A 12,908-nucleotide genomic window follows, 5' to 3' on the forward strand; every position below is an offset into this window, starting at 1 on the left:
AGGCGACATGGGGTCTGCGGCTGAAAAGAGAAACCTGAAAGTGAGACATATGAGTTAAATCACTCAGTGAGGTGTTCTGTCAGAGAGAGGTGTTTAGCTTACAGCAGCCTGTGACGGCCAATAATAATTTAAATGTCTTCCTTTCTGTAAGCAGTTATGAAATACCTGTTTGTGAAAGGTTATTTGTTTTCTTTATTGTTTAGATAGAAACCAATGCTTTCTGCTCACTGGTGTGTTAGCCTCTGAGTGTTAAGCACATCAGGCTGGCAGCTGTATGGGCATTGCTCTATGGTAGCTGTTATTTGCACATTGTTAATCATGAGCAATGCATCCTTACATTGTTTAACTGTGAGGTGTTATACAATTGTACTCTGGAGAGCTTTTAAAGGTAAAAAAATAAACGGCATGATGGGATTTGCAGTACTAAATATGTAAAGCACTTTTTTGTTAATGTATGATTTGCTGCATATAAGGAATAAAACAAAAATCCTCTGTCGTACCATATTGAAGTGTCATTATTTTTGCATCGTATTGAATCGCATCGTATCGCCCCGAATCGCATAATGTTGAATCAAATCGTATCGAACTGTATCGCAACAGGGGTGAATCGTATCGTATCGCATCGCCTGGTGTTTCAAGGGTATCGTTAATGTATCGTATCGTGGTAACGTATCGAGATGCGCATCGCATCGGCCTCAGTGATGGAGATGCACATCCCTAATAAATAGGCTACATTTTATACAACCACATGAAAACCCTGCAGTATTGATAAATGTTCCTGGGTCAGTGTTTAACCCCAAAGCAGATGGCTGTATCTGCTTTCTTTGAATATTTTGGGAGTTGGATTGTATTTTAGGAATTTAATTAACTCTTTATACAAACAGAAATGGACCACTGAGAATGATATTATAGTTAGAGCTTTGAAGGAAGAAGCCAGTACTGAAAAATGCTTGTGAAAAACTTGTTTTCATTTTGCAATACAAGAAGTTAAGTGTGTGTGTGTGGATTATTTAAGAGATAGTGACATGTTGTAAGGAAGCAGACAGGAACACCAGGTGCTGACAAGCAGAGAACTGTGATTTTTCCAGAAGCTTCTCCAACAAGAAGTCACGGCAGATGCTGGAGATGACAGAGCGGTCTGGGAGCGCAGTGACAGACTTCAGCGCACGTCAAGACCCAGCTGCAGCACACTGCGCCCGACAAGCGTCTGCAAGCTGTGCTGCTCGGCACCGTGCGAGCACAGATCTGTACTGACCGCCCTGCAGAGTCTTACAGACAGCTTCTTGTTTTAAACCCTCTCTCCAGTAATGTTTTAAACGTATACAAATATTTAGCTTTGAAGAACAATTCTGTCAGATATGGTATCTTCATAAAAAAAGTTTAGTTACATTGCTCAAATATCAGAATTCAGTATATACATCAATAAATGTTATATTGCAAGAGTTTAGAAGACACAAGATGACTCACTGAAAGTCCATTCTCATTTTTTGGAACACGTGTTATTCCCATACTAATATTTGATTGGCTTCCAAACTGGTGATGTCAGAAAACCTGGTTTGATGTACACGTGTAAAACTAACACTTGATGGTGAGGTGAGCACACAAAAAAAACGTCACTCTTTTAGGAATGTGGAAACGGTGTTTGAGTGCCAAATTCTGCACATGCCTCATTCAGCTAAGCTCTAACACCAAAGTAAATTCACATTTTCTGAATGGAGGGGCTTTCAATTAAAAGCATTAAACATGTACCTGTAAGTAGGGCTGCTCGATTATAGCAAAAATCATAATCTCGATTATTTGGGTCAATAATTTATATAACTATTATTAAAAACGATTATCCATTTACTTTGAAAACATCAATTTATTGAAAACAAAAAAAGGTGTAGTATGTTTTTAACAGTTGATTACCCTGAACTTTAAGTATAATTCAATTGAAAAACCAATAATAATAAAACATAATCGTTTTATTTCGATTATGTTGTTTTCATAATCGCTGCAAGCCAAAATCGTAATTGCGATTAAAATATGATTAATTGAGCAGCCCTACCTGCTGTAAGCCTTTACAGGTAGTTTGTTTATTCTCATTTATTCAATGACGTGTTTAATCTAGTTTTAAACTAAAGCAAATACACACATTAAAAAGGGATTATAATGCCTCTAAAAGCTATTTGTTTCTTTTAGGAACAAAACATTCTTATAAGGAAGAATCAGTGGCATGGTACCCTTCAATGAGGTTATACTACTCTCTAGTGGTAACCTCACGTTATTGCAGCAATACAAGTGTAGGTGTTTAACATACACTCAAAGCCTTCATACGTTTTCACACTCTCTCCTCCATATATTCCCTAAAATAAACATGTTTGCTACCAAAAAACGACATATCCAAATACATTTTAGCCCTACAGACAACCATTACTGCCTCAAAACGTATTTTTCCTACCAATTTGAATTGAGTGAAGATATTTGGATAAAATACTACAAATAAAGAATTAATCTGGATTGTGTGTTTTCCTGTTTCCCTTCAGCCGGATTTGTGAAACCTTGAAAGAGGCTGCATCCTTCTCCCATTATCATGTCCTAATAGCTTGCTCAATGGTGCAGCGTGTTCGGAGGGTTCACTGGTCAACCAAGACACACGCCATTAGCCCGAGCAAACGTTGCCTTGTGATGCTACACAAAGCACACCTTATTTGTATCACATTAGCTCTTTGATGTGGCATAGCATATTATATCAACAGCTGCAATTTATCAAACCATTTTGGGGCTGATTTGCTTCATCGCCGGCGCCACGGCAGCAGCACCAACACCACCACCACCATCTTCAATTCTTTCCTCTACCAGAAGCTGCAGCGGCAAATAAATTAAACATGTGTCATTGAGCATGCTAAATGGCTTGCAACACATAATCATCTAAATAATTATGAGGCTGCCATTAAAGTGAGCTAGATGGATGACACATGAGGCGTTATGGAAAAACTGGAGGTAATGGTGCAGGATTTTGATATGGGAGAAAAGGGGAGATGGCGGGGGGATGAAATAAAAAAAGAAGAAGAAAATGCAGCTTTCTGTGCGATTCCTTCTCGTCTTGCTGTTCAAATCCAAAGTGCTGAGGGACAATGGGGTGATTAGCCCAATCAGGAAAAGCAGTGAGGGATTGTGGGTAGGCTCACAGCCGTCTTTTTGTCCTCCCACATTTCATTAATCAGCAACCTGAGGCCCCCCGAAATCAGTTCAGCAGATTGGCAGCTCGCTCATTTGTTCCCATGTGGCAATCAGAGCGGAAAAGAAATCAGTTCACAACCTTTATGCTGTTACCTGACATTATAAACTATCTCTTTGTGTTCCCATTGTTACTTTTCTCATCTTTTTTTCTGTCTCGTCACTGCTGAGAATGTATGTTCCTGACACCAAATGCGACCTCCATTAACCCCCAGACAAGGTGTTTTTTCGCGCCTATTGGTAACTATACTGCGAATTTCATCTGCCAGTCAAAGATAAAAAGAAATAAAACATAAGTAATGCTTATTTTAATAATCAGCACGGTTGAATACACGAGTACAGCACTTGCCCTGCATTTAGATTCCATTGAAAAATAGAGTCTGCCACCAAGTAAAATATTTTAATGAGCCTCATGTATCAGGCTAAATGATGCAGCACGTCACCGGACATGCATGACGAGCGCAATGATATTCTGTTCATGGAGAATATTGTTCACGGCTCTACAGTTCTTTTTACACACCATTACCTCACAATGTCCATCCACTGTGTACTTTTTCATGATCACAGAGACAGACATTAACTGTAAATAAGCCAAAGATGAGAAACACAAACACAGCATGCAAATAATGGCAGGGGCTACATAAATACTTATAGTGCTTTATATAGGATGTAATCTTGTTTTATTAGCAGTGTGATTGATTTAGGTAATCATTTAGATTGCAGTCGGCACATTTTTATTGAGTTATTGCAAAATATGTGGAATCTTTAAAAGGACTTAAAGTGTAGTTATTGGACTATTAGGGAAGTATTGGGAAATATTTATGGAGATAAATAAGAGCTAAATGTGCTTTGTGAGATCTAAAAGTACAATAAAGATTTAAAAATGTGTATTGCAATTTGTGAGTAATGTATGGTGTTCACAAGCTTTTATGATTTTATTTTACTTATTCCAATTTTAAACATCTATTTATTAGTTTTATTAATAGGGATAGGAACAATTATTTATATAGGTTTTTAGTAACTTCATATTTAAAGGGTACCCTTTTAGTTTTCATGGGAAACAAAACATAAAAATGGGTAAAATAAGGTAACAGTAAAATTAGATAAGTTATGTCAGGGAACACGGCACAAATGTGTTGTTCATAATCAATTGTCTTCTATAATCCAATGTCATTTAAACTTGCCTTGAACCTTGTAATTGATGAGCAGTTAGACTTTTCTAACTTCTCTGCTTGACATCAACTTTTCCACACTGTCCAAGCATGAGGCAGCAGTTCTTCTCCTGGGATAAATACAGATTGCGCTCCGTCCCTCCAGGACACAACATCTGCTAAAACGTGTCCCAACAGAAAGGACCAATCTGAGTGACAACCTCCAGCCAATAAACACACAATCAATGTGAGCCTATATTGCAGAATCCTGCTCAAATTGGGACCAGATTTCCCCAGGGATACAGCTAGCAACTGAATAAGGGACGAGGTTTTGGTGCAAAATTGCAACCAGGAAATGTAATTTGACAGAGATGAGGTCCTCCCAAAGGGACAGAAGGCCGCTGGGAATGGAGATGATGTCATGAGTGACCTCTGCTGGGGGGGAACTGTTACAATCAGCTGTATGAGAATATAGTATATCTATTAAAATACTTTGTTCGCCATTACAATTGAAAGTCCTGAATTGAGGTGTATTTTAAGTAAACGAACCGAAGAATTATCAGCTAAATGTACTCGAAGTATGAAAAGTATAAGTACTCAGTGTGGCTGTTGGTATTATCATTGATAATATCCTGTCAATAACAAATACATAGAAGAGTTACTTTGTCAATACAATGGCACTTTTTTATATATATTTTAAAATACTGGTTAATATCTATGTATTAGGAAATACAGTAGCCTACTTTATGACATCATTTATATCACATGTTTTTTATCAGTAAAAAGTGAGTAAATATACAATATTGCCTCTGAAATGCAGTGAGTATAAGTACAAAGAAGCATGGGGAAAAGTACAATGAGGTCAAAATAATACTTAGCTATTGTACTTAGGTTAGTGTACTTTGTTACATTCCACCGCTGACTTGATGCTATGTAGGTATTTCGGTTGCTGATGTACCACCAGACTCACAAACACCTGGGTGACAAGTATTCATAAGAATGGTGAATGATGCTTAGTCGTAGGGCAGCACGATATTGGAAAAAACTGACATCACGATTTCCCCCCCCCCCCCCCCCCTGCGATATATATTGCGATTGAAAACATACAGGAATTGAAGAAAATACCGTTTCTATTCCGCAAACCATCCTTTCTTGAACTTCTATGTTATGCAATTGGTATTTTTTAAACTATATTTAACCGGATGAAGGATTTTAGTCACGGACGTCAGGATCTTAAGTTATCAGAGCAACAAGCTGAGCTAGCTCAGTTAGCAGCGCCGAACTGCCCTGGAGAAACGCATGAAACTACTTTATTGAGTGTTTTTACCTTTAATCACTGGGTGCGTTTGCTTTGGAGATTTGATTGTGATTGGTCAACACACTCTTACTCCATAATCGTCCAGGAGCGACGTTTGGTGAGGGTCCCGAGGCGTGCAGTTGTGACGCTCCTAGGCTCCTTCAGCTTCATAAAGAGACGCAAATAGCTTTCAACTGATTTCAATGTATTCCCATCTGCGGCGCGATTTGACGCTCATGGAAGCACGGCATTCGTTTGTGTCAGCTGCCCAATGGCAATGTGAGCGTTCATTCCCATTGGATAACGGAGTAAGTATACCCGGAAGTAAGTATTCCCCTTACTGTCGATTGATTTTACAGTGATATCTGCACTACTCATCGACTAAAAAACACCAGATTATCCTTGTTAATTACACAACATTGATTGGTTTAAATTGTGTGCAATGCTTTTGTATTTTTCTCCTTCGATTCGGAGAAACAAATATGTTTTCGGAGTAAAGGATGGCAGAAGACACTACACTACCCAGAATCCCCAGCTATCGTTTAGGACTACACCATGTGCTCTGTTTGACAAACCCCGTGATTAGTTCTCAAGCTCTGTGATTGGTTGACCTCCAACTGCATTCCATATGAAAAAAAAACGTTTCGTAAAAGATAAAAGCATACTTTATTCAGCAGTGCTTGGTTGCAGAGACTGTTTGAAAGTCATCACATGAATGCATTGTAATAAATGGTTCAGCTGCATTAAATATATTACACATCTGTCGTAGTACTTTATTTTTATTTATCTACAGAGATCGGGCTCAGAATAGCCCAGAAACTATTCTTTTACCGTTCAGTTTGAATTTCACAATAAAGTTAGTAGTAATATTTTGTTTTGATATTATTGTTTTTTATTAACTACTAGACCGCTGGGTCATGTTAAGACCATCTTTTCTGTGTTGCTGTGGGTTTTTTCCATCGCTTTTGTGTTACAAATATCAAAACAATAACTAAATATATCCGTCGAACTAAACCAGAAACAGCAGTATATTTTATTTTGTTAACACTGTAAACTTGACAGCTTTTTAACCCAAACCACCTACTGGTTAAAGCATGTTATTACACGTTTAGAGTAATGCAATGCAGGTAGATTGTGTTGCTTTTTAATGACTGTTTAAAATGCCTTTTTCTTAATGTCTTTTATTATTATTATTAACTACTTGTTACTTGTTGCTAGGGACGCTGCTATCGATATTGTGTTTCGCAACATGTTCTCTATCTATGGCACGTCTCTACTAGGAGTTGTAGTTTTAAAAGACGTTTTCGTATTTCCCATAATAAGAAGTTGCCAGTATACAGTGTACATCCCTGGTGGTTTAGGGGATAGGAAACACTCAAATGTAAAACATATAATTAATAAATGGGTGAAAATTGCTTGTGCCCATAATGGACAGCATTAATATATACCCACATTCCAGCTAAGGTCAGAAGAGCTTTATTTAACAGCTGGTCTTATGTTTGTGACCCCTCCTGTTGTTAATTGATAACATTACATTACATTACATTAATTGATAAGCCTAAAACATGCACTTGTCAAGGTTCAGAGGCAAATTTTGCAAATATGGCAGTAGCCATCGATCATCTTAAGATAAGATATACTTTATTGATCCCAAGTTGGAAACATTTGCGTTACATCAGCATGTGTAACATTTGTAAATATGCAGTGGTGTTTATTTGTAAATCATTTAGTATAATCACACAAATTCTGTGTTTTATATTGAATAATTCTGTGTTCTTTATTTATTGATTGTTCAATACCTGACGAGGCCGGAGATGAAATATCTATATACATCCTATAAGAGTATAATACATATGTATAATATCAGTTAAAATAAGTGCTTCAACATAGTTAACATTGCTGGAGGTATGCACAAATATTGATAGATGTCTTGTAATGCACTATTGAGGAACCTGCGACCCAAGTTTTTCATTCATTGCATAACTACACCGTTTGTGAATATATGTCAATAAACCTTAGAAAATCTTGAAAGGGATGTGCAAAATAGTCATTATATACAGTCTTTAATTAACTATTAGTAGAGAATAACGAGTAATGAATATACTTTATAGGTATCCTATTAATATCTAACAATAAAAATAATGAAATTCAATAACATGCTTTAACCACCAGGTGTCCCTTTATATCAGCAGTCCACGTTTATGGTGTTAATACAGCCTATCTACCAATTGGATCAAATATAAAAGTCAGCCGAATTAGTGTTGATCCTGCGAAGAGACGTATTGTGTGAAAAGAAATGTAAGATGTTGTTTAATTGCTGATATATTTATGATCCACGTCACGTTTTCAGTGTTGGCGGCAGTTCCTCATGTTTGTCTACTAGGCAGTGCTCTGTTGAATGACAAGTGATTGATGATGACGTTGACGTTCATTTACGTATGATGTTGATGGACGGCTGTTGATGACGAATTTACCCAAAATACATTTAGAGACAATAGAAGGGATTCACTTGCAATTTTTCATGTTTTAATGTTAAATGTGAGTGTGAAAATAGCAGCACAAGTTCAACTAATATTATAGGCTACAATGCTTTATGCCTAATATGACCACGAACGTCAGTGCACTCAGTGGCGCGAGGCAGCAGGGCCCGCCGGCGAATATCTCGGGGGCGGAGCCTGCTGCCTCGGCGACGGGCCCCCATTGGGTCCCGAACGTCCCGGGCCCAGGGAGCCCTGCCCCTACAGCCCCCCTGAAGCTCCGCCCCTGGCTCACATTATAAATGATGGTCGGGTTGCATTTTTCTGGAACTTGTTATCAATGTTAATGTTAGAGACTACACTGTGGTGATCTATTACGAAGTGTTGGTCCGTGGTGCACTCATAACGCGCAGGGTTCGAGTCCGGATATCTCCATCGTAACCTCACACACTGGTACTGAATGTGCATCAAAGTCTTCCTACCGAGCCAAATATACCAAAAGATGCATGTAAACGACAGAAGAAGCGATCGAAAATCACCCCAGTTGATCGGGAAACCAGTTAACGTGGGAACCAGTTAATCCGGAACACCGGCTCGGAAGTACTTGCTGGGACTCACAGGACATGGCGAGAGAGACAACGCGCTAGCCTCACTCGGTGCTAACGTACGTCCAAGCTAGTTCCCGTTCATTACTGGGATTTACAAAACTGCAACTAGCTGCTTCTTGTAGTGTGGTTGCAGCTGCTGAGTGGCCACCTACATTTGGTGAGCTTTTTCTGTCTAAAACCACTTTCTTATGTCAGTTTTCCCTGTGCAAATTATTGCTAAAAGTTCAACCAAGCTAGCCAGGCGTATGCTGTCAGACTGCTGGGAAGCATCATACTGACAAACAAACACTTGCAACTCAAAAGTTAAACCGCTCAAAACTAAACCAGTCTCGTGGATCACCAGCAGAGGGCGCCCATGGACCATCATGACCAAAAATAAACAATAAAAAACAATTAAAGAAACCTGATATCCCATCACTACTATGTAAGGCAGGTCCATCTTTAACATTTTGAATAACATAAAATAAATGCCACATTTTACTCTAAGCAAAAAGAGTGCACCCCCCTCAAAATGTCATCTACAGCTATCCGAAGGCGTTATATTGTTAGCTCCTTGGGATAGCTGTACTTATAGAAAAACATTACATTTTTTGTTTTACCTTTCAGATGTTGTTGTAGGGAGCCTCTGGAGCAGGAATGAAAGAGTTTTCCAATTATTTATGTTTTGGTACGTTTTTAGGGAAATTTTGTAATATTGCAACGTTGGCCTTAGCTGGGAGCAGAATTTCTACTCACATTGTCTGAATAAACGTATTGAACAACTAAGGGTACATTTGCAGGATTGATTGCTTACTTAGACCTATATCAGTATATAGCATGAATAATAATCACACATCAGTCATATTTGTTATGAGTAGTCATTTATTAAATAGTAATGCCCAAAAACAGTTCCTGTCGTCAGAAAAAAAGCACAGACGGATGTCACACTTGCTGCATTGTGTGTTTGTGTACCTGTAAATGACTTCCTCTGTGATATCTGTACCAGAAAAGTCAGTATTGGGACTGATAAAATATTTGTTCAGCCAGCGATATCTGTCACGGGGCTTGGTGTGTTTATTTGGTTGGTGCTCGATGTACACATAATCACTGACTGGGTGGTCATTGGGTTGTTGGTTTTCTTTGTCCACTTGTCCACAGGCATCTTCATCTGCCTCTTCTTCACTCATAGCAGTGTCACTGTCCTCTGATTCCATCTCAAAATCACTTTCTCCTTTTTGGATGCCATCACATCCTGCACACTGAATCCAGGATCTCTCTTTGCTGGTGGCATTCTGAAATGGACAAATGTATTAATAAATATGTGTCAATAATATATATGCTTATTATATTGTAATAGATTACCTGAAAGAATAGATAGGGTGGTGGAACAAGTGTTCATTCTGTCTGGCTTAGCCTTTTATCACACTAAAAGGAATGCATGCAGCACCCCCTTCCAGGTCTCCCGATGCAACAAGCATCTGAATCCTATTACATTGTACACTTGAGTCACACAATACTACCTGGCTTAGCCTATTATCATATAGAATCCACTTCAAGACACTGGTACTTGCGTACCATGCTGCGAATGGATCTGGCCCTTCCTACATCCAGGACATGGTTAAACCGTACACCCCAGCACGTGCACTCCGCTCTGCATCAGCCAAACAGCTCGCTGCACCCGCACTGCGAGGGGGACCCAAGTTCCCGTCAGCAAAAACACGTGGGTTTGCTATCCTGGCTCCAAAATGGTGGAATGAGCTCCCCATTGAAATCAGGACAGCAGATAGCTTACACATCTTCCGACGCAAACTGAAAACTCATCTCTTTAGACTCCACTTCGAGCGATAGAATTACTAACAAAGCACTTATATACTAATAAAGGGCTGGCTTTCTAAATGCCAGTTGAGTAGCACTTGAAATGTTTGGCTCTATGAAACCTGATGTACTTATATGATTCTGTTTTCTTAAAGGTTGTATCTTCCTGGTCGAATGCACTTATTGTAAGTCGCTTTGGATAAAAGCGTCAGCTAAATGCAATGTAATGTAATGTAATGTAATAATAAAAGGAATACTACATGCAGGTAAACCAATGCAACAACTCATACAATACTGCCTATTATCATAATAAAGGAATACCTATCATGCAAGTAAACCAGTTCAACAAGTCACACAATGCTGTCTGACTAATGATAATAGGCTAATTATCATACTAAAAGGGTTACATCCAAGTGTCCCAACACATTTCAGAAATAACTGTTTCTGCCAGAACCAGAGAAGAGTTAAATGTATTTTTGTAAGTAATTAACTGATAAGATACAAGTAGAGTTTAAAATATTGCTAGAGACATAAATTCACTTACTGCTATCAGAAATAATGTATTCAACATGGTCTTAATTTAATCTTAACAGAGGACACATTTAGAACTTAGTTATAGTGAATGATCAAAGACATTATATTTCTATTTGTGTTTTATTTCCATATGTGAACATATAAGAAGGGCAATGTCCATGACAGGTGCTCATGCTATTTTGACTACCACACTGACCCAGGTATTGCAACGACATAAGCTGCTCAAAATCAAATGTGATGAATGTATTCCACAAACACTGAATATGTCCATGTTCTAATCTAGACATTGTAATAATGACAAAAATACATATTTGAGGCATTTTACTTACTTGAATCTGACAAATCCAGTCCAATAAAACAAAGAGATGTTTCTCGTTTGAAGAGTCTGAAGTTGTGTGAGTGTGTGCTCCAGAGGGCAGGACCTATACACACATGTAATACCCAATAGCATTGTGAGGCTGAACAAAAGGACCTTTTGACTATGTAAATGTGGTCTTTTAAAAAAACAAAACATTTACTGACTTTTTTAGGATAGCTTAAAGTAATGTTGTAAAATTAAAACCGGGGGCTTCACAGGGATGGCTGCTTAGCAACACCGATGGAGACAAAACCTTAAAAAAAGACTTGAAAAAGCAGCCTTTCATAAAGCCTGGGGAGCTCTACCTGCAAGCTACCACAGCATATCCAATCAGAAGTCAAATTTGCACCCTTTTTATCCTGAATGCACCATTAAATCTCCCCCACTGAACACATAGATGTTCATTTACCTTCAATGCAACTTATACCATTCTCTTCACATCCAGTATAATTTTCATTGCAGTTTTGAAGCTAACAACAGAGTGTAATCGGCAGACACAAATGCTTGGTCTTGGCTTGGTTCCTGTGTGAGGCAGCTCTTTAAATACACAGGTATTTTTGCTGTACAGGAACAGTGGGAAAATCACACTGATGCCAACTTGAGCCGAGCTTTCCCTGGGCTGTCAGAACATGATTAGTTTAAACTTTATTGTCATTCAACAGAGTGCAAGCATCGCCGTACCCACCATTGAGGTCACCGAGGTCCGGACCACGGCAATTTGTTCGAGGTGTATATAATAAAACTTGTGAAATAACTGCACAGAATTAACAGGGTTCTTTGTAGTACTTCCATTTACTGGCGGTGGGGGCAATGCACAACTAAGTAGCCTACATTAAAGCAAACAGAAAAAGAAAACATACATTTATCAACAAACAGCCGCAGTCCAAACTTCTACCCATGGATGTATAATAACTTTAACGGAAGGGGAAATAAATACTTTACATTAAGTTATTTTCGTGTTGTGTAAATAATGATGTAATGCTTTTGAAAGGCAAAGAATAATAAAAAAATATATATATGTATATATGCTGAGCCCAGAGTAAAATGCTTTTGTGTGCACAAACTACAGGTGAACAGCAAACACCAGTGTGATTTTGGTGGCAGTACGACTATCTTGGACAAAGTTATAGTGGGGTTGCCAAATCCGGCAGCACCAACACCTGGTCAGCCACATGTGGAAGCCCCTCTTTAGTTTCTCACCTGCTGAGCACAGAGTAAAATACTTTTGTGTGCGCACAAATGTTTGGGGGGGCCTGCCCCCAAGCTCCCATAGCATGTTTTGGACCTCGGTATTTACGAAATCCTGGGTACGGGCCTGAGTGCAAGGACCGTGACAATAATATGCAGATAGAATCAGAATCAGGTTTATTGCCAAGTAGGTTACCACAAATGAGGAATTTTCCTTGGTGTATGTGGTGCACATAAACACAGTTAAGAAGATAAATTGTAAGAAAAAGGACAAAAAAATAA

General features: G+C 38.6%; 1 long non-coding RNA gene across 1 annotated transcript in view; it reads right to left on the reverse strand.

Moving 5' to 3' along the window:
- LOC307026636 overlaps positions 1–5,926 on the reverse strand; it is a 28,993-nt gene extending 23,067 nt beyond the window's left edge. Inside the window, exon 1 of the long non-coding RNA XR_013804419.1 lies at positions 5,698–5,926. This is a non-coding gene — a long non-coding RNA (uncharacterized lncRNA). The remainder of the gene's footprint in view (positions 1–5,697) is intronic.
- Between the last annotated feature and the right edge of the window lie 6,982 nt (positions 5,927–12,908).

Source organism: Notothenia rossii (genome assembly GCF_949606895.1).
Source record: "Notothenia rossii genome assembly, chromosome: 12".
NCBI classification, from domain to species: domain Eukaryota; kingdom Metazoa; phylum Chordata; class Actinopteri; order Perciformes; family Nototheniidae; genus Notothenia; species Notothenia rossii.